Source organism: Cydia splendana, chromosome 5 (genome assembly GCF_910591565.1).
Source record: "Cydia splendana chromosome 5, ilCydSple1.2, whole genome shotgun sequence".
NCBI lineage: Eukaryota > Metazoa > Arthropoda > Insecta > Lepidoptera > Tortricidae > Cydia > Cydia splendana.
This window is the reverse complement of record NC_085964.1, coordinates 20,086,936-20,111,068: the sequence shown is the minus strand read 5'-3', so window position 1 is coordinate 20,111,068 and position 24,133 is coordinate 20,086,936. Positions and strand designations below refer to the sequence as shown.

Below are 24,133 nucleotides of genomic sequence, written 5' to 3'. Positions count from 1 at the left end.
ATATTGGCTTTTTTTTAGGTAGATTATTTATATTTTTTGTTTGTTTACATATTAACGTTATTTGGTTTGGTCCTCATTAACAAGTATTGTATTTCCTTTCCTGTTATTCACTCAGATTTTTTTCGTAAGTCATATTTCAAACATTAAATACTTCACTAAACTAAGAATCTATTTTTAAAACCAAACCAGACTGGACTGTCCAATCTCTTCACCAATTCTTAGTACAAGATTCCAGACTTCAAGTATTCCGTCCACACAACCTAGGGGGGGGAAATCTAAGCGGTCCATAAGGAAGGGGGAGTCCACAAGTGTCCCCCCGCTGGGGGTTGAATCAAGGAGTGGTACGTGCCCGGCGTTTAATTAAGCACCTAGTCGACGGATACTTCGATTTTAGTGGCATTTTCTTTTAATTCATTAAAGTCGTTTTTTTATTTAATTTAAATGCTACGTAAGTTGATAACGTTACATTAAAAGTGGGATTATATGAAACTATATTGCGTATTCTTAGATGTTCTTATTTGAATTCTAAATTATGATTAAATTTTCAAATTTATTTACAATGGTTTCTAAAGCAAAATTAATGCTTCCTACTTAACCTTAAACTGTGTGGAAAGTGGTCTTTCACGTATTTTTATGATTCCATTTGACTGATTAGTATAAGACCACTGATAACTCAAAATCTCTTTGGTTCAATGAACGATTAAGAGACGAAAACCATCGTTATATTTCGGCAAAGATCAGAAACATAAAGTTGTAAAGTTTCTTTTAACTTGTTTACGAGCAAATCTATTAAGAGAAGGTTATTGTTGTTAATAGTTATATCGTCTTTCATAGTGATTTCCTGTATTTGCCGAGACTGGTTTGTTTGAATCTTATACAAGTTATATCTTAACAATCAGAATTCTTAGAAAACTGCAAAAAATAAAACATTTAATCTCACACACGAACCTTTCAAAGATTTACACCCGATATCCAAGAAAATATATTTTGTTGAAATCCCCGAGTGGAATACACGGTACATCCAGATTTCCTCGCTCTGTCATCCCTCCTCCCGGAGCCCTGTAGACGTGCCTCTGACAATGCCGTCAGTGGTTATACGTATACGTCTCGAACATTCTGAAACACACTGATATGAAATACTGGACGTAGTTTAAGGAACGTGATGGTGGAAATATTTTCAGTGGACGATAAAGTTGATTTAAATCTTATATACAAGATTACCTATAATGGTACCTGATTATTAGAAGATGAAACTTACACAATTGGAAAAGGTTTGGAGTAATTTTGTTGCGAGCGGGTTATTTGATTAGTGATTACTGTTAATGAATTCTAACAGAATAGATAGATACGCTTAATGGTGATTGTGAATGAAATTAGCTTAAAAGTGTTTTAAACTATTGTATCTTCAAGTTTATAAAGTTATATTTAAACGATTTTCATTTGATGTTCTTCAACACTTACATTCACAAAATTCATATATTTATGGTCGTAAATTTGGTTACATACGATACCATTAATTTAAGTAGGTAAAACTTGTAACATGTTTTTCTTTTTTTCTGTAAGTATTTTTTATGCGACCATCTGGCAATATATGACTAAACCTCACACAGAAAATCAATACGACATTGTCAAGGTTGGAAACAATTCCACATTTCAATGTCACCTTCACCGAATATCTCCAGATTTGCCGCGATACACGTAACACGATCTCACTAGGGATCGCGGAAAATCAGTTTTGAGATTTTTTTTCTCACGCGAAAAAATGACACCCGAATTTGTATGCTGGGTCTGCCTCACTCCCGTATAATATTAGAGTGTCCCGAGAGAGAGAGGTAATTAAATTAATGTCCTCGCCCTCTCTGGCCCCACGTTTCGCCAGTAACCCGACACCTGCTGTGTTTTCGTTGGAATCAGTTGGCGTTTCTTTTCTGCTTTAGTTTTAGTGTTTTGTGTTACGAGTTTATTGAACATTTTTTCTTGTTATACTCGTATGTCCAGAAATGAAAGTTTATGTTTATTTATGTGTGCGATATCAATTGTCTTGTAGTTGTAAATACCTTAAGAAGCTTTCTTCTTTAGAGAATATCTCGCGAACTTGACCCACGAATTGGCTCGACAATATTTATTCGCAACTATACAATACGTAAAAAATGATTTGCTTTTAGAAAATCAATTTTGTTTATATTCAGAATACACAAAGAAGATGTTGTAAGTTCTGTTTGCGGTTTTGTAGAAGTTTTCCATTTTTCTTTACAAGATTATAACTACATATTATAAGTACCTAGGTACTATCAGAATTTCAATGATTGCGCGCCGAGCGTTTACTTCTAACATGTGCAACTAAACCGCTATTCTACCTTAGCATCATCATTATCATCATCATATCAGCCTTTTATCGCCCGCCCGCCTCTGCCTTATGCTCAGCAGTGGGCGAAGAGAGCTTCGAGTACGCCACTTATCCCGGTCCCGAGCATATTAATAATTAGTAAAACGCATCAAGAGCCCTGAGAACTTTTTTCAAGGCCGTCAAAAATCACTCCCCATCGATCTTCCCCAACAAGTGATACCACTTAACCGGGAGTAACCAGATCGCGCATCGCACGCGCCTCTAATTTAATAAGCACATTATCACGATTAGCTGCAGTGGCACCCCTGCTTAAGGCGAAGTTACGCGAGCCGGGCCGAAAACGCCCGAATGCAAGTCGATACGAGGAGGTCAGGTCTAGCCAAGACTTGTTAGAAAACGCCAATCGAAACTTAAGTATGGTAATAGTCATGTGACTTTTCGTAGCATCTGTCATCGAGATACATTTTCGTTTGACGTTTGTCGATGTACTTACGATTGTAATCTCGGGGAAGCCTACAAACTTGACTTTTGTCATCTGACATTGACAATCCAAAGGGGATCTCAGAGTATGAGTCGATAGAGTTTAGTAGAGCAGAGCCTCTACCATCAGTTTTGACATTGACATAACGCTCGCGTCTACGTAATTTACTTTCTGTACATCTCGCTTGCACTAATATGCGAGTACGAGCGAGATGCATAGAAAGTAAGTTACGTAGACGTGAGCGTATATGTCAATGTAAAAACTGATGGTAGACGTACAGTACGGTTACCATCAGTTTGTCACTGACGTAAACGCCGTCGAGAACGTAATTTCCTTTCTATACATCTCGCTCGCACTCGCATATTAGTGCAAACGGGATGTATAGAAAGTAAATTACGTTCTCGACGGCGTTTATGTCAGTGAGAAACTGATGGTAACCGTACAGATCAGATGAAGTTTTCGGCTTGGGCTATATAGTGCAGTGAAAAAGTGCACATGTTCATTTGCAGAAAATTTCCAAAATGTTGAAAAATTCTAGGAAATTTCAGGTAATTTTCACAGGACACAAAGGAAAATTTTCACATGGAAATGGAATTTCGATTCGCATCATCGCATTTTGAAAACTTTCCGACGGCAAATCAGTACTTAGCTCAAATACTTAAACAATGGCCAGTGTTTTTTTAATAATGACTGTCCGTTAAAAGTAAGGTGATGCCTTGATTTTTCATGAATGTATGTTAATACCTACATTAAAAAAACATTGTTTTGAGTAAACGAAGGTAATCATTTCTCAGAGATTTCTCTTGTTTTTAATTATGCTAGTAGGATGTACTTAACAATATCCGTCTTTGTCCATTAAGAATAACTATAAAAAATAAGACAGCACTTACTATTAAAAGCATCATTCATAAAACAAAGTTGCAATCTTTTCTCAGTAAATCGATTAAAACATTGTATCTCATTGGCTAATACATAAATTTATCACCACAATACTCATTTCCCTTTTAAAGGCACGCGCCTACCAACTGTTACTATATAAAAAACTCATTTATTAAATTTGGTACAGCCCTGATACTAATCCTACCAGTTTAGTGTTACCTCCGCGGTAAGGTTAGAGCGACTTTATTACAACGTGTTAAGGTTCAGATTCCAGCGAAGTTGATGTTTGTTTGGGTCAGAGTTGGCTGGTAAATGTTGACCTCCTGATTTTTGTAGTGTGAACTAAATTGGGGGTCTTACGGTGCTGGTGGCGAACACGTGGCGGCGCGTGCGACCGGCTCCAGGATGTGATTATTTAAACAATAAATTTAATTGTAAATCGGTCGATTCATGCGACTAAATGTGGTGCAAGTTTTAACTTTTTTAACATGTGTATTTGGTCATGTTTTTGATGATTTATTTTACTAATTTTAAAGGCTTTTTTCATGGATCTAAAATACATTTTTATTTCTACTTAAATACCTACTTAGTACTAACACTACTAACCATAAAAGTAACTACATACTTTAAAATTTGAAGGATTAAATTACAAGTAATAAAAAAAACAGAATTTTATAATAAGTAGAGTTATTTCATATCTAATGAGTAATATTTGCAAGAAATACTTAGGGTATATTAAAGGTTAATCAATATAACATGTTGCCTACTTATACTTAATTTTTGTCTCAATTTCTCAGTTAAAAATGCTCATTATTACTAAAATAGTTCTTATAATTTTAATTTGTCAGCCGCACTATTATTTGTCGAACCTCTATTATTGTCATCGCAATAGAAGCGTCACGCGACGCGACGCGACGCGTAAGTCGCGTAATGCAACTGTCATTATGGAATTTAAAATCAAACCTCTTTGGGCCCAAGGTTATTATGGGATTATGGACCTAATTCAATTGCCTAGTAATTGTTATTCGCTTCCTCATTTTGTTTTATTTAACTTTGTAAAAATACTTGGAATGTAACTTTCTTCTTGTTTGTTTTTTTGAAGTGAAAACTTCTTTAGCGGCGCTGTGCACTTCTTGTGATGGGAAAAAAATGTTAAACTCGCGACAGGTCACGTGACCGTAAGATTCGTAAGACGTAAGACGGACACGTGACCTGATCGAAAAACTGTTACAATGTCATTAAGTTTTTCTTTATTGATCTAAATCCCATCTAGTGAGTTTCCCTCTAACTGGTACTAATATAACTCGAGTACTAACAGTGATGTGCTTAGGGGTTTCAAGTAATATAATGCGACGAAATAACGCTAGATGGCGTTAACCTCAATTATACATAGTGCTGAACATATTTTTTTAATACTGGTTTTGTACAAGAAGTGAAACATAATTATTTTAAATTAAATTAAAATAATTTTTGAACATCTTAGACCACAATAGTAGGCATGTAAGGCATGTTACATAGAGCTAGACCAAGATAAGTCTACAACAATTTTGATAGCACACGCAGTGCAAGTGTTATTTTAAACGTCAAACTTCTATGAAATTATGACATATATTATGAATTATGCTATCAAAATCGTTGCAGACTTTTCTTGGTCTAACACTAACTAGAAATTTATAAAAAAACTTAAAACTAACCTCATCGCTTCAAATGTAACCTTTTGGCCAACAAAAACACCAATGTTTTCAAAAAACCAAAACACACATCTGAACTTAATTCGGACTGTTCCATAATCAAATTATTCAGTTATTTTGATTGGCCGCCGACAGATCGTCAAGTGTTTTGATTTGTCAGTCACAATACCAGTTGGCTAAGTGTTTTGCACATCAAGGGTAAAGGGAAATCGACTTTATGTGATAAGGGGTAAGATGGAATTTCGAACGGGGAGTGATTCCGAGGTGAACCGGTGCATTCGAGTGCTAGGATAACAGCGGCAAATGTAAGTGCATTTGTTAGAATCACACTAAATCGTGGTGGATTTCTGTGGTGGAAATTATAGATTTTTTTAAAGACTGTAAAAATGGTGTTCAGGTAAGTATATTAGATTTCTATGTTTTTATGTAATGTATTTGCTGACCGGTGCCTTGTAAGGAATCATTTGGTACCTACATATTTTTCCTTTAAAGTCTGTTCGTTATGAATATTTTTAGTGTAGAAAAAATATATATTAGTCTGATGCCCTTTACGATAGTTGGATCATGTCTTGAAGGGATCTAATTACTTACTATGGGAAGTGTCTTAAGAAATGCTGATAGTAGACGACGAGGACGACGACGAAAAGTCTAATGCTCAACAATTTTCAGCTATTATAACCGAATTAAGCGGAACCCTATTTTCATTTCCTTCTGCTTTAATATTAGTTGTAAATTGTTATTCAATACAATTTTAGTAAGTCACGACTCTCGAGACATCTAGTATCAAGTAGCGGTACTGATAATTCCGCTACTCGATGTTTGATGTCGACTACGAAAATAATAATAGTTTGGGTATTACCAAAGTTTATGTATGGAGTGAGCACTCTATTCTTACTATAATTATTTTTCTATGCTCCTGTCGATATCAATGATAATTACCTATTTCTTATCGACAGATGTGCCATTCATTATGTAATGGCAGTGCCAGTGGTAATGGTCGAATAATACGATGTAATATGAGTTAAGCACATATTTTGAAATATGTAAAGCTGTATGGCACCCTTTCTGCCGCGTACTTAAGTACTTACACTTATTGTATGACAATAAAATAGATATGTGTGAAATAATACCAATATTCTCATTATATCATACGACACGAATACGAGACGAGCTTTTCAAAAGCACACACGTTGTCGTCCAAATAGAACTTTAAAATTAATCCTTGCACAGTCTGTGCTATCAAAATCGCTGTCAACTTCGCTTGGTCTGTCTCTATTTATGTTTTTTCTGTTATTTTTTTGCCGACCGGTGGGTTGTTTCTACTCCTATGCATCAGGGTAGGAAGAATACATAAAAAGGGGCCCACTGATTAACAGTCCGCCGGACGGTATCGGCCTGTCAGTTAGAACAAAATTTTGACAGTTCCGAACAACTGACAGGCCGATACCGTCCGGCGGACTGTTAATCAGTGGGCCCCTTAAGTACAGAAGTTTACATATACATAAGTTTGTGTTTTTTATTCATATTGTAGTTTCACAGTGCCTTGGTGGTAATACCTACCTACTGTAATGGCGTAGCATTAATAATAAAAAAATATAATCGTCTGGTCTGTTAATTTCATTGTGTTTAGTCTAATTTGTACTGCAGTCCTAAATGTTCAAACTAGAATCGCAAAAGGACAATAATTTAGAAACTTATCAAGAATCAAATCTTTTTTTTTAATGACATAAAATAAATACATCTCATAGTTCCAATTTTATTAATCGAAAATCGTATCGTACCGTATAAAACAGAGTTTATAACACCTAACCCTTTCTAATCCTTAGCAACCCTATAGCCGAGCCAATTTATCTGTGCCGCGGTGAATGAGACCAGACAATATGGGGGCGGGTTATGAGGTTATGATTTACATTGTGGGCTTTAATTACTGTCATATTCTATCAGCTTATAAGATGAAGCTTGTAATGTTTAATGAACATTAGATAGTGTTCTCATGTGGTATATTATTTGCGGTTTTTCTAAAAACAGACCTAGTTTTGTAGTCTTTTAGCAAACCGGGTCTTATATTGTAGATAAAGAGATTTTTGGACGATTTTATGGAGAGTTTGTAGAAGATTCATTTGCTGCATGTCTGCGGGTATTAATGGTTCATAGCAAATTGTTCCTTCGTAGGACGTAAGAGATTTGTTTCTTTATTTGATTGCCTTAGGCCGCGCTTATAGAAATATGACCCTAGATATTATACATAGACTAGGAATCCTCTAGACGGAGTTTAGAGCAATTATTTCATGAAACCGATGCTGCCAAAAATACGGGGGGTGAGCGAGGTCCCGTGCCGTGATTGGTCCGTTCAAAGACACGGACGTCACACAAAGACACTTTCGATTCGAAAATGGAGTAAAACTACTGTATTTGTGGCAGAGGGGGTAGAACTACTATGCTCAGTCTGGAGGATGTCTTGTCTGTGATATTATAGGAGTCATCTAAATATAACCTATGACGATATTGATGGTGTGATACTTAAATAACAACAATTTTAATAAGGTATATGATCATAATTGTAGGGTTGCTGTCAAATAGGATCCCTCTATATCATTTCTATGTTAGTCTAATTGCGGCCTTAAAAACCGGAATAAAAAATATTCGTAACCAACAGACTTTAAACAAAAATTAGGAAGGTACCAAATGATTCCTTCCTGAAATTCGTCAAGATTTTTCTCGCCTTAATCGCATGCTTGTTTAATTTAACCACTGATGTTATATTAAATTCTTGCTTCAAATTCGCCGTGCGTTGCAAGTTTCAACGATGTCACAGCATCCATTTGGCAAGTTGTTTCGCTATAACGAAACATTGCGTCGCTTAGCTGACGGCTACAGACAACAGATATACAGCGGACACACTGGACGTTTTAACCGCTGGCTTACTTACCTATGAACAAAGAGCTTCCAACGATGTCACGTCCATTTGGCAAGTTGTTCCGCATTGACGGAACATTGCGTCGCTTAGCTGACGGGTTAAGACAACATATGAGGAGAGTCTTTTCAAAAAGGCTTTTCTCTTTGAATACCATACAAAAATGAGCCCTTTTGAAAAGACACTCCTCATATATGCAGCGGAGACATTAGTCAGAGAAGTAGCCTGCCATTTGCCTTATTTATACTCGTATTCGTAGAGTACACAGATACCTAAATAAACGAATATTAAAAAAAGAAGTCAGAAAGCATCGATACGAGAACTCAAAAAACTGAAATGCGTTTATGCAACTATACCTACAACAAAGCTAAGTGTTTGTAGCAGCCACCTAATGGCCTATTGTGGCATAACTTAGAACATTTTGTTACTGTGTAGTGACTGACAAACTAACTATAATCATGGCCACCACTTCTGCACTAATTAAATATTAGGTAACGTTATGAATAAAGTGATATATAATAATAATTCCGCTTATATACGTCTCTCATGCACGAGAGTGCTTGGGCTATAGCTAGTCGCCCCGCTAGCCTAGCAAATTGGAGAGTTAAAGTGATAGAAAAAAATAAATCTTTACTTACGAGCGGTTATCTTGCCAAAGGGTCAGTTGATGTGACAAGGTACGCTGTGGCAGGAATGCAGCAAGATTGCCGTCCCCGTCGGGATTGCTCGCAACTATTCGGGAATGCTCGAGTCACTTCACTTATTGCGATGTATTTGCGAGTGGGGCTTGGCGCTGTGTCAGCGGATATTTGACTACTTGGGTCAAACTCCAACCATGTTCAGGTCTTTCCTGTGGACATACCCAAAAGTTATTACCTACGTGCCCACAACTTGTGTGTTCATCCGAGCTATACAGTTTTCTCTCCTTTGGGCAATAGTTAACAGCTTGTGGGCATGTAGGTAATGATTTTATCATACTTATCCAATGTGATGTGGATAAGGGTTAGGTAAATAAGAAAATTAACCTTTGGGTATCTCCACAGGAAAGACCTGAACATGGTTTTGAGTTTGACCCACTTATCACTCAATAAAGCAACACTACTGAATCGGAATGAAGAGATTTTCATTAGAAGCGTTTTTCCCCAGTAAGGTATATGAATATTGACTCTGAATTCGGTGGTTCTGGCAAACCAACAGAGCTGGCGAACACAATTGGCCATGGAGTATAGAGTAAAAGGAGCGAAATTTCTTATGGTAGAATAGTTCTAAAAGTGTAGATACAGCAGTCATCTGTAAAGTAAAGTAGCTTAGGACGAAGGCGTTATTGACGGAGTAAAGTGCGCTGTCAATGATTTGATTTTTTAGGGTTCCGTACCCAAAGGGTAAAACGGGACCCTATTACTAAGACTTCGCTGTCCGTCCGTCCGTCCGTCCGTCCGTCCGTCCGTCCGTCTGTCACCAGGCTGTATCTCACGAACCGTGATAGCTAGACAGTTGAAATTTTCACAGATGATGTATTTCTGTTGCCGCTATAACAACAAATACTAAAAACAGAATAAAATAAAGATTTAAATGGGGCTCCCATACAACAAACGTGATTTTTGACCAAAGTTAAGCAACGTCGGGAGTGGTCAGTATTTGGATGGGTGACCGTTTTTTTTTTGCTTTTTTTTTGTTTTTTTTTTTTTTGCATTATGGTACGGAACCCTTCGTGCGCGAGTCCGACTCGCACTTGCCCGGTTTTTTAAATCAAATATTCTAGGTATTGTAGCGCCACTTAATTAAGGTTTTTTGACGGACACTTTTTGATACATGGACATTATTTCCTTGCCTTTACCTTCCATACAATTGGCGCTGATTTTGATCGTCATCTCAAAAAAAATACCGTCTTGTTCAACCGGCGCGTTTAAAAAGTCTAACCTCCAGCGCGCAATGGGACCGCGTCCGGTCCTAGAGTGCCAGGAATTCGGGATTTTAGGGGCCCCAGCTATATTATGGACTGTCCTACTCGCCGGCTATTGTCGTTGGCGATTGTCTCCGTCATTATCACCGAGACGGTTCTAGATGTGTCTCATTGACATCGAAAACTTGTTAATGTTGCCTGTACACAGTACAAACTCGGAGAGACCCTCTCGCCGAGAGTCTTGGCGCCGCTCCGATCCAATCGGAAAAGCGCGAGTCGAGACGAGGAAGAGCGAGACGAGAAAGGAGCAGTATGTACACACTCGTTCTCGGCCTATCTCGGGGTCTCTTGACGAGTGGGTACAGCTCGCATATAAAATAGTCAGACCAAGCTAACTGACTAGTAGGCCAATGACAGAACGAAGGCGCCAATATACTGCTATTGGCAGTTTTTGACGATGCAAAGTCGGTTCACAGTTAGCTAAGATGGAGCAGCAGATTTTCATTTTTAGTAAATTATACCTATTCCTGTTCGCGGTATCATGGTCGCGTTTTTATCACCTGTCATATCATGCGTCACTTTCGCACTTACATAACTTGCTAGAACGTGACAAGCATGGTGACAAATGATAAAGAGCCGGCCATCTTAGCCCTTCTGAGGTCCCATCGAACTGACTATGATTTATAATAAGGCCATAGTCGGTTTTCCATAGTAAGTTGGCCCTCAAGTCAATTTGATTCGGGTTTTTTTTGTGAGTACCTCTTATGGTGAAGGATATTTTTGCTGAGTATCAACATCCTACTAGTGACAGTTTTTGACTTATGATTTTATTTTTTTTTTTCTTTAATGTATTGTTTTTCGGGATGTATTCAAGCGATTTGCTTAAATTGTTGAAATAGTGTTCTTTATTTAGGTATGCATCGATACTCAAAAAGCAAATATCAGTTGTCATATAAAAAAAAAAGAAAAACAAAAATAAAACATTTTTTTTATGTTGTGGTGAAGTAGTGACACCTCTAATTTTTTTTCTAGTTGTAGGCCAGACATTGGCCGACTACTTGCCTAAATATCAAAATTTTCCAAACGGTACTTCCTGTCAAAAATTAGCAATGTGTGTGGTCAAGTTCTGTTCTCAATCGGTGTTTTTCAATGTAGTTTTCAACTTACTATGGAAAACCGACTATGACCTTTATAGGTTTTATATCTTTCGAACAATATTCCTTTTAATTGATCTCTTCCAGCTAGACTAAGTCGTTGCAAAGGAATGCTACAGTCACCCGGTTTATTGCGGACCGAATGGACGCTCCTCTGTTTGGAAATCTGGAGGCCCGGAGTAAAATGTTAGAGGACTTTGTTTTATCGTCAGCGCTTAAGTGTAGAAACTACTAAGTATATGTGTGTCGCTTAACTTCAAACTCGGGTTAATCCATTCGACCCTCTCAGCAACTATCTACCCCATTACCTCTTCTTAATACCAAAATAGCATAATCTGACAGATGGATTTACCCGAGTTTGAAGTTAAGCGACTCATGTTTAAGTACGTAGATATTTATTTAGGTACTTACTGCTTTGGCGCGACGACCCGAAGTGGTTCTTGGCCTCTTGACACCAAAAACCGTCATGCTTCTCTTTCCAAAGCCGTTTCTGTCCAATCGACAACGCTGAGTTCGCTAAGATCGGTTTGCACTTCGTCTCTCCAGCGGTACCTAAAAGGTCCAGAAGGTCTTGGACCGTTTAAGTAGATAGATAATTAAAAACCACCAACCTCTAAATCTATATATACTTATGTGCAAGAATTTGTCAGTTACAAAAAAGGAAAATATTTATCAAAATCAAGGATGATGAAGGATGAAACATATAAACAACAAGATTCACATGTGACCAATCACCAAAAACCTTAAGAAAACAATTCTCCAATATCCCACGCAACGCCAAAGCGGCATAAGTCAAAAAATCTAAAATTCTGATCTAAATTTCGAGGCATTGCTTTACGTGCCCTATTCCACCTCGTCATCGTGACATAGTGCGTTTCTCCTCTAGGGGTTGGAATACAAATGCCCTCACTTGAGGGTGCTGAATTAACGAATTTGTCAAACTGTCAAAGCTTTATTAGTTTTTCTAGCCGATGTCTTCACGGTGTCTTCATTTGCGCAATAAAATTGGGGAATTTTCGTGGTTTCTGGAGGGCTTCTATTGTTTCGCATTGATGGATACTTTAGTGTGATTGCTTTCTTGAAGAATGTTGTTTGAAATAACAATTGTTTACTCCTCCTGATGCTGTAAACATTAACAATTATATATGTAGTTCTTCTTATTACGAAGATAATTTATGACAAAAAATATATTGTGAGTCCTGATACAGGTGCATTCATAATAAAAAACATTACCTACTTAGATTATTTAAGTCGAAAATATCATAGGTATTCATCTTAAAACATAATTTTATTCAGTACCAACAAAACAATGAGTAGGTATGTTAAAATGTTTTATTTTTAAGACTTGTCAGTTTGTACCTACTACCTACTGTACTTTGTTTTATTTATTTGTACTTGCAATACCTATAAGGAGTTTGTATACTTTTGTTTATTTAATTGGACTCGCAATATATTTCTTACTGAAAATTAAGGCCACAAAGATCTCCATTTCAAAATCAAGTCCGAACTCTCCCATTTTTCCTCAAAAACAAAACACGCGAGAACAAAACACGTCTCGGTAGCCGGTGCTATAAATCTCCCGGTTAAGTGGCATTTACACACAACACATATCTTCCGTAAGAAGCGAATCGTAAACGTCCTATGCCACGCGCGGGCATATTTTACAAAATAGTAGGGTGATTTCGGGTCAGGGTTGTGGGAGGGACCTTTTTAAATCAGCGTTGTTGAGCTTTTGTCTGGAAATGGACACGGTTTGTTAACACTTAGAGGAATGCTAAGGAAACAATAAACAGATACATAAGTCGGTTTTAAAAAGGGATATGAGAGAATAGGTATTCTTAAATGAATGATTTTATTCTTCGTGAACTATCCTTTGCATTACCTGGTTGTTACTAACTGTTAGCACCAATTACGATATTAAATACCTATAAATATAACAAACAAAATTATGAATGAATCCGTCAATAACCAGATTTTAAGGTGGCCACTGACGAGCCTTTCAACAGCACAGAATAAATAATAGTACTAGGTACCAACAGTCCAAATAGCGTGGCTGCAATCCAAAATCGATCCGTGAATATCAAAAACGTACAATGTTTAATATTAGGATGCCGTCCATTTGGATGAATCCATTGTAACGGCATCCATTTGGAAGGCTCGTCAGTGGCCTGCTTTACAGCCAGATCTTGTTGATGAAACAAGAAGTCTACAGAGTTCAGCTTTTTGTTATAGGTTAATATCAAAATATTTCAAAATATATTAGTAGTTCTTTAAAAATATAACGAAGGTGTGTTTATTATTGAATGATTCGACAGCCTCTATTAACAATTTGACCAAAAAAATCCTCGCTTTAACTTGTCTCTTGTTTGAGTTCGTCTTGGCCGCAACTTCAACACAATAATCCATCCATTAAACCATACATACATATAATCATGCCTATTTCACAGGCAGAGACCACAGATTTCCACTTACTACGATCCTGACCTGAGATGCCTCTTTCGCTTCCTTTACTTTCATAACCTTCCTCATACACGCTTGCCGGTTTAGGGTGCTCTTGACCTGGCCTTTCTTCAGGATTTCCCCATTTCCATTAAACCATATCACATCGAAGCTCAAAATCCAATAAGCCGCACATCTGAGATAGCGCCGCCATTTTGTTTTTATACCAAGATGGCGCGTGTTTGCGCACGGCAAGATTGCGATTCCATTAGAACTGAGATAGGAGTGTTTACCCAGCGGCGAGTGATTCAATCATTGTTGCCGACGTTTACTTAAACGCTGGTTTAGTTGGTTCAATCAAAATTTTAGGTTATTTTGTTGAGGCCTACAGAGGATGACGGGAATTGGGCGGGTGATTATAGTTAGTGGAGATATTTCTTGAATGTATTTTACCTCTGTTAGGAAATTACTCATTTAAGTTATTAAGTTTATATATTATATATTTACTTAAATTTGGCATAGGTACCTACAGTCAAAGCAGAAGTTGCTATTCGGACAAGATCTTGAGTCGATTATAAAGTGAATAAGAAATTAAGAAGTGAGGAATATTTTGTACACCTCACTCGTTTTTTAACTACTTGTACTGATATATACTCATTTCGCATTTTTTATTGTTCACCACTTCACCTGTCAAAGTTAACCGAATTTCAGAAAATGCCAATTTTTTTCTGCACTTTAAAGTCAATTTTGATTCGATTAGGTAGATATACTACCTAGTTGGGTGCTTAAGTAGGTATTCTTCAAAATGAAACGTGAAATAGATATCACTTTCCTGGTTCGTCCCTAATTTCATGCATCGTAAACCTATACCAATATCAATAGTCAACTAAATTAAACCGTCTGAAAACACAGGCATCGCCAACATTTCCTCCAAAAATCTCTAAGCAGGGATCGATAACATTTTTTCCCAGTCTACTAAATCCTATATCCGTGGTCAACCCCCCCAGGTGGGGGGAGGGTCGTAAACCGGGATTCCGGCGAAATCCGCACTTCACTAGAGCGTGGTAATCACGACGTCTAGAGTGTGGATTTGTAGGTATAAACGAGCGGCTCTTTTTACCGACTGAGGATCGATGAGTTTTTCCCGTTTTCTTTACCGGTTCTTTAGTACATTTTTGTAAATTTTATATCAAGTAAAACATAAGTATGATAAAAGTGATAATCTTGCAATGATAAGTCACTCTAGGAAAGTTAGGCATGTAAATATAAAATAATAGTAAGATAAAAGGCAGATTTTTTCCGACAGTAATGATGAAATAATAACAATAAACCTACTTTAAGTATATGATTTTCCACATAGAATTGTTGACTTTTGTTTTTTTTTAATTTCATTTGGTACGTCTAAAAGGTTAGGTTTAAAGGGCCCACTGATTAACAGTCCGCCGGACGGTATCGGCCTGTCAGTTGTTCGGAACTGTCAAAATTTTGTTCTAACTGACAGGCCGATACCGTCCGGCGGACTGTTAATCAGTGGGCCCCTTTAGTAAATAAATGCTTAACTCTAGATAAAGCCACCAACAACACCTTCGCTTCATGTCACGGTATGTACCTAAAATATAGACCAAAAGCTTTTAATTCACATTAGTTCCACGCTTCTTGCGACAGCCTTCCCAAAACTTAAACCGTTTCACCAAAAGCCGCAGGCAACACTTAGTCTACCGCAGATATCGTTGTTTCCAGGCAGCGCACGTTGCACTGCACTCCTCATCTCGCACCTGGCTAAGTGCACCCCCAATTCATTGGGAAAGTACCCTAGTTTCCACCAAGACGCCGTGTTACACTGTGTATATATATTTACTTAAAATTCAGTCTTAAAAATGTTGACGTTCCCCGGACGTCAGAAGATGTCAACATTTTCACAAGAATTAATATTAATTGTCATGGCGAATTATGTTACTTTAAAACAGGTATCGACAACATTTTTCCCGAAATAAACATCTTGGTTTTCACAACAACAAATGCATCCTAACTGCCTACTTTAGTTGAGGACTATTGTAACCCTCGGCCAAGATAGGTATCTAATCAATGATTAGTAATCATATGGTCTCTATACCACAATCGCAACTGTGTGTGTACCTATATAGCTAACGAATGAAAGCGGACGCTATTCACAGCAGAACCCTAATATCCGAAATACGTACACCTAAAAGGCGTTGAACTTTACAGTTTTGTATCGGTCATTTGTTAAAGAGATCGGACTTCGCAATGCCGTCTACCCATTCACATTTCAAATTTAAAACCATTTCATTCTTTTTCATTTCACTCCAAAGTTCCATATTCAAAATTCAAAACGGTGCAAGCCAGTGTTGCCACAGCGTTCCAAAGTACCCTGCATTATCTATGAACATGTAAATGTTACCTGAATTTACGGCGTCTCTCCCCAATTTGCTTCGCCGTTTTTTCTCTAAGTCCCTGAATAATTAAGTCTGGCAAGACCGCGGCTAAATTATTATTATGGCTGGCGGTTTTTTAAGCTGCTCCTTTGGCGTTGTCTATGGTCTGAAGGGAGGTTTTATGGGTTTTTTCTTATTGTTTCTTTATTGTCTTTTCGTAAGCCGCAACGGCAATCATTTGGAAAGAAGAATTACAATTTTATTACAGATTTTGCGAAAAATAATGCTAAGATATTTTATTACGAAAAATTTGGGCTTATTTAAGTTATTATATTTTAAAAAGTAACAGGTTACTTAAGTTGAGACTGTTTAATCGTTTTCGATATTCTGATTTTTACCGCGGTCGAAATGAAAAAGAAATTGACAGAGTTGTACCATCATCAATCATCATCTTTAGACTTTACGTCTAATAGAAATTGAGACTACTTAGTCTTTAGATAAATTTTGATGTCGAAATAAATATTTTGATTATCTTTTGATTCTATAATCTTGTTATTTAAGGTAGGTTTTATCCTAACATTTTCTTTACCGTTAGAAACCATTGAAACTAAAATCTACCTCGTCCTTTTAAAGCTTCTGCACTCCCCGTACATCCTCGGCCATATTTCGTGAAATCTTGCCACCGAAGCACTTTAAGTCGGAGCCATAATATATTTAATTCACGACCGCCCAAAGTACGTCCCCATAAAAATCCAGCGCCGTGATACTGTGCAGATGAGCCGCGCAGGGCCGGATTCGGTAATTATATTTGAATTATCTAACTTGTAATAAACGCAGATTGGAAGATCAGGAAAAAGGTTGTGAGGCCCTGTTTAGAGATGTTTGCAAAAAGAGAAAATTGTTGCAATACAAAAATGTTGTGAATCCCTGCATGCAAGTATATGCAGTTGAATTCACAATTGAATTAGAGGAAATATCATATACAGTACATATGGTTCTATTTTCCCGCACTAGTATAAAATGAAAGCCAAGGGTCGCAATAAATAATCAATATAATTAATTTGATCCAACAAAGTACAATAATAATCAAGACAACATTCTCGCTCGAAGTCAAGTACAAAAGTGTGGCGCGCCGGTCTTCTCCCTTCCACTGCAACTTGGTGGCGTGAGAACCCCGTCGGCCCCACTCTGCTCGTTCGGATGTGACGTCAATCGACGTCACCAAGTGCTGTCATCTCGCGGCGACAACATCCGGCCCTCCTACGTACGCATTACGTCCCGAATGCGTTCAAGTCTGATGCATATGCTGCGAAGAAAATAACAAATTAGTCTTCATCATCCTCATACTTGCAAGGTTTTACCTCTTTCAAAGAGTGAGGTATGCCACCGTGTCCTAGCTATTCCGTCATCGGCTAGCTTTGACACCCACACGCTCACTCTTCTAATGTGTGCTCAGGAGTCTATTATTCCTTCATCGGTCAATAAACTCAAGTACACACATTAAAAATAACACTTATCATGTACGCATTATGAACGATATTGTATTCACAGTTTTATTAGCTTTATTGTTCCATCAGCGGCCAATCTCATGCTAATCTTCACTGTAACATACACATATTCGTAGCATTATGCATTAGACACGATTTATGTTTTTATAATTAGATAATCCATAGAATAATTACTGCAATATGTAATGATGTCCAATAATTGTAAACTATATTTCATGTAATAAAAATGATTTCAAAAAACATGTTATTTGTTTTTATTATTACCATTTTAATGATTGATACAAAGCATACCTGACAACATCCGGTTTACACATCCGGGGTGCCCTCGTCGACCTGTGCGTCAGCGATACGAACCCAGGGCTTCATATTCTCTGCACATGTGACGCCCTCGTATCGCCTTGCGGTCCTCTCAGCGCCTCGCATGTCTGCCACTTTGTACCGGTCGTGACCTAGTACCTCTACAACTTGGAATGGTCCCTTGTAAATAGGAAGTAATTTCGTACTCTGTCCGTCATTGCTTTGACTAGGTATCTTAATAACAACTAGCTCTCCTACGGCATATACTCGGGCTTCTTTTCTTTTCGCGTCAAATAATTGTTTTTGTTTTTCTGCAGCAATTTTTATGTTTTCATCTACTTTCTTTCTTAAGGCCGTTACATCTACTGCTTGCTCAATATCGTCAACAAGGTTGTCGGAATCAGTTTGCAATCGATATCCAAAAAATACCTCACTTGGGACAGCGGCGGTAGACTTATTAATTGTGGAATTGATACCTTGTTGGATATCAGTAACATGAGTGTCCCATTTATTGTTATCGGTATCTGCTCCTTTACTCCGCAAAGCCTCCAAAATTGTAAGATTGTACCTTTCGACCTGTCCATTCGAACGTGGCATCGCTGTAGCTATGACATGTTGCCTAATCTTACCCTCAATACAAAAATCACGAAACAACTTGGAGGTAAACGCACTTCCAGCGTCACATATAATTCTCTTGGGGTTTCCAAATACTTTAAAAATCTTCTTTAATTCGTTTATGACACATTTACTTTTAGTGTTTTGTACCGGGGCTATAAATACAAACTTGGTAAACGAATCAACAATAACTAATAAGTAGGTATTCTTTTGTGTTGTTTTAACAAAGGGCCCCAAGTGGTCTATATGTAACGTATGGAAAGGCCTAGCATATTTAGGTATCGGATACAATTTACCAGCCTTTTTCCCGTGAACATTTTTACCATATATACAATTTACGCAATTATTTACATACTTCGTTACAATTTTCTTCATATGAGAGAACCAATATTTGCTCTTTATGCGTTCAATCGTCTTATCCACAGCAAAGTGCCCTATATCATCGTGATTAGCCCTTATTACCTGCCATATACATTGTTTGGGTACTACCCATCTCCTACCATACTCAGTTCTACGATACACTTTATTCCCTAGCAATTCATAGCAGTTAAAAATTTGCTTATGCGACTCGGCCTCGCCTGACGCTAAAATATCTTTAATTGAACATATACTAGGGTCTTGCAACTGTACTGATAATAGCCAATCAGACTCCAACACATTAATTGCCATCACACTTTCATTAACAGGGGCTGCGAAGTTACCGACTGGATTTCTGCTTAACGCGTCTACGTGTTGCATTTGATTCCCCGGCCTATGCACAATATCAAAATTAAATTCCTGTGTTTGTAACACCCACCTACCTATGCGAGAATTTATTTCTTGTTTCATAATAGTATACCTTACCGCATTGCAATCAGTCACGATTTTAAATTGATTTCCCAACAAATAATGCCTAAATTTCTTTAAACTCACAACAATGGCTAAAAACTCGAGTTCAAACGAGTGGTATTTTTTTTCTTCGTCCGTTGTCTGTCGACTATAGAAATAAATTGGTTTTTCACCATCTTTAGTAACCTGTACCACAATACATCCGATCCCATCACGTGACGCGTCTGTATATAAAATAATCGGTAATTTGGGGTCAAATATAGTAAGCAGCGCGTTTGTTAATAGTTCATGTTTCAATGTGTTTACAGCTTTATTTTGCTCATCGCCCCATTCCCATGTGATACCCTTTTTCAACAGTTTCGTCAAAGGACTACATAAAACTGCACAGTTTTTTACAAATTTTCGAAAAAAATTTACTAACCCTAGAAATTGCCTAACTTGATGCACGTTTTCTGGTATTGGGTAATCTTTGATTGCTGACAATTTTTTTGTGCCTGGTCGGACTCCTTCGCCCGAAATATCATAACCAAGAAAGTTTATCTTGTTTTGAAAAAAATTGCATTTTTCTAAATTAATTGTTAATCCATTATCTTGTAAAATACTCAAAACGGACTCCAGACATTGTATGTTTTCCTCTAGTGTCTCCGTCGCTATTAATAAATCGTCCATGAAACATATAACCCGTCCAAATCTAAGTTTACCCAATACCGTGTCCATCAACCTCTGAAAAACTGCAGGCCCATTACAAACCCCGAACGGCATCCTTAAAAATTCATATTTTGAATCACATGTAATGAATGCAAATTTAGGAATAGAATCATCTTTAATTTTAATTTGATAATATCCAGACTTCAAATCTAAGGACGTGAAATATTTACAACCGCGCATTCGATCTATCAAATCTTCTACAATTGGCATCGGATATTTTTCCTTTACAGTTATCTTATTTAATTGTCTATAGTCGACACACAATCGTTTTTGACCATTAGGTTTATCAACTAATAAAACCGGGCTCGCGTACGGTGAATTGCTCTCGCGTATAATATTATTTTTCAATAAATCGTCAACTATTTCCCGTGTAGCTTTCTTTTCCGATTCCGACATACGATATGGTCGCTGACACACGGGCTTATTCGTGGTAACTTCAATATCAAGCTCAACGCATGATGTTTTCCCCAAATTGGATAAGTCATTTGCTACACATTTCGGATATTTTGTAAAAAGATCATTTAGAATTTCAATATGCTCAGCATTATCGGCTTTGAACATCGATGTTTCAATCAAACAAATTTGTTCTTTTGTTATTGGTTGGAACATCAATGTATTACCCACTCGAGTGTACATAATATTTTCATTTTCAGTAAAATTTCTACCTATTAGCGTGTCACATCCAGATAGCTCATTTATAACATAAAAATCTACCTCTAACTGGACCTTATCCAATTTGAGCATCACTGATACCACTTCCGTCACCTCACTGCATATCTCTTTTTTATACCCGGTGAGCGTAACCGGTCCGTCTAACCGCCGCGGAACTAAATTCAACTTAGCAACTAAAGTTGATTCCATTAACGAGCATGCGCTACCCATATCAATAAAAGCTTGATGTTTACAATCGTTTAAATACACCTCTTTGTAAAATTTTTCTTTAGTGTTAGATGTACTAATAAACTTCACTTCAGCAGACTTTTCGGTCTTTGTTTTCGGTTTAGATCTACATGCCGCTTCTAAATGTCCCGTTTTCTGACAAAAGTTACATTTCAAGGAGTCTTTTTGATTACAATCAATCTTTTTGTGCCCCACTTCACCACAAGAAAAACAAGTAATTTTGGTTTGCGAATGCTCGTTACTAAACGAGCCCAGATTACTGGCTTGGTCTGTTTTTCTAAAAACAGACCCACTATTGTTAGACCGAGAAGTTTGCTGTTTAGACGGAACATTGACTGCATTATTTTTATGTAACAATTTCGTTTCTACCGTCGAATATATTTTGCCATGTAAAAATGAAGCTAATTCATCACAATATTGGAAATTACCAGCTTCAGCCGCTGTACAAATATTTTTATCGCCAATAGTCCCTACTATAATTGAAATCACATCTTTCTCTTTAAATGATAGCCGCAACCGATCAATCTTACTTTTTTGTTGGAAGTAGAACTCGTACAAGGACTGCCCTTCGGTGGGTTTAGCACTCATTAAATCCGATAACAACGTATGCATATTTCGATTTATTTGGAAAGTGTCTAACATTTCATTGCGCCAATCTTTCCAGTCCCAAGAAGTCCAACACGTACGATTTTTTTGTAACGAATCATACCATGTTTTCGCAGTATTTCGTAACTTTTGTAACGCCTGATATTTAATTACTTTATCTGACCATCCGAAAGCCCGAGCATTAGCATCCACAACATTGAGCCACATAGATATATCATCAATCAAAGGATCAAACTCAGGAATCACCGAGGATAATAATGCATTCTGACTCACGGTCTCGGAGCGCTTACGACTTCGCTTGTTTTTCCGCCGCCGTCGCCTGCTGTCTCCCGAGCTGCTGCTACTTGATGATGACGACGAACTGCTTCGAGACGTGCCTGACTCCGAGGTCGAACTGTCTTTATATCTACGCTTTTTATGAGAATTTTTATTTTTACTTCTACTTCTACGACTTATTTCTTTACTTTTTCTTTTTGGCGCCATGGCGCGGTTCGAGCACTTCTGATATAAAATGAAAGCCAAGGGTCGCAATAAATAATCAATATAATTAATTTGATCCAACAAAGTACAATAATAATCAAGACAACATTCTCGCTCGAAGTCAAGTACAAAAGTGTGGCGCGCCGGTCTTCTCCCTTCCACTGCAACTTGGTGGCGTGAGAACCCCGTCGGCCCCACTCTGCTCGTTCGGATGTGACGTCAATCGACGTCACCAAGTGCTGTCATCTCGCGGCGACAACACTAGTGTGTAAAATAGCACTTTTCGTGCGTATGTCAAAAGTTTAAAGGGCCATATGTACTGTAAAACCTTGTACGATACACATGCGAATAGGTAATTCGCAACTCATGTCGATTTAAAACTGCCTTCGGTCGTGTTTTAATTTATCGCCACTCGTTTCGAATTTCCGACTTTCCGCACTTGTATCGTAAATAACTATTCTAAGTCCGATCAAAATAAATGATTACAGACTAGACCCCACGATTGTAATAGTATTATAATAATTGGTTTTATTGCGAATCTCGCGTAACGGCGCGATAACGGCCGGCCTTAGTAATAATGTCGCTGTGATTATTTTATGGTGTAGGTAATAACATTATTTTGCCATTTACGGCTATTTATATTATTGGATGACGTAATTCGTTTAAAGTGCGCTGTAATAATTATGCGCATTAATTATATACCTTACTTACATATTATTAGAAACATACTTTGATTAATAATTATGTGCAAGATTACCATGTATTTCATTTGTCTATAGTCTGTATCTTTAGGTATTTAAATAAAAGTAAACAAAATCTACCCTCAAGTGGCTCCTTATTACTCCTTAAGCCAGTTGAGGGTAGATAAAAACATTACGTGATCAAATAATGTAGGTTAAAGTCAGGTCGTTCAGTGACTGATCTAGGCGGTTTTCTATTTGGTAGGTTAACCAATAAATGTTATAAGTACCCGAAAACGTACAAATTATTTGTATACTTTTTTTTAAATACATTAGATACAGCGTATAGTATGGATGTTGGTAAAAGCAAAGCATGTAGAGCAGTTTAAATACCTGGGTAGCACTAGTACAGCCAAGTGCCACCTTGACAATGAAATAAACTGCAGAATAGGAGCCGCTGCAGCACCGTTCGGAAAACTTTGTTCCAAGGTGTTTCGGTCGCACGACATAAAGCTCTCTACAAAGGTTGCTGTATACATGGCTATTGTCCTGCCAAATCTCCTCTATGCCTCAGAAACGTGGTGCGTATATCGGAAGCATATTCGCTCATTGGACGGATTCCACCTAAGATGCCTCCGCGACATTATGGGCGTCCACTGGTCCGACCGTGTTCGGAACACGGAGATCCTTAGACGTGCTGATGTCGCCGGAATAGAGGCCTACCTAATGAGACGACAGCTACGATGGAGCGGTCACGTCTCCCGCATGTCCCAAGACCGAGTCGCGAAACGCATCTTCTACAGCGAACTGCAAACTGGTAAGCGAAAGCAAGGCGGCCAGTTTCTGCGGTTCAAAGATGTGTTGAAGCGGCATATGAAAAGAGCTCATATACAGCCATTAACATGGGAGACACTAGCTGGTGACCGTCCACAGTGGAGACATATTGTGCAGACGCAGGTGCGTGAATTTGAAGCCAGGCGACGCACAGAGCTCGACGTTAAGCGTTACGAGCTAAAGGCCAGACCACCTGTGGCCATCACGTATAATTACGTCGGAGGGGTGCTGACATGCAGCGAATGTGGCCGCACATTTGCTGCAAAGATTGGCTACGTCAGTCACCTGAGAGCGCACCAGCGACGCTGTCAGCTGTAGCAAAGCAGTCGCTGTAGCCGAAAACGGCTAGGAGATGATGATGATGAAGTTCTTTATCAACTTGTCAATAATTACGTGGCCAAATGTTTGGCGACATTTTTTAGTATGATATATTTGATAGCTAAGGTACTTACAGTCAGCATTAAAAGTTCCATAAT

General features: G+C 37.8%; 1 protein-coding gene across 2 annotated transcripts in view; it reads left to right on the top strand.

Annotated features, from left to right (window-relative positions):
* Positions 1-24,133, top strand: part of LOC134790945 (zinc finger protein Gfi-1b) — a 91,375-nt gene that overhangs the window by 50,014 nt on the left and 17,228 nt on the right. The gene's annotated exons all lie outside the window — the stretch shown is intronic.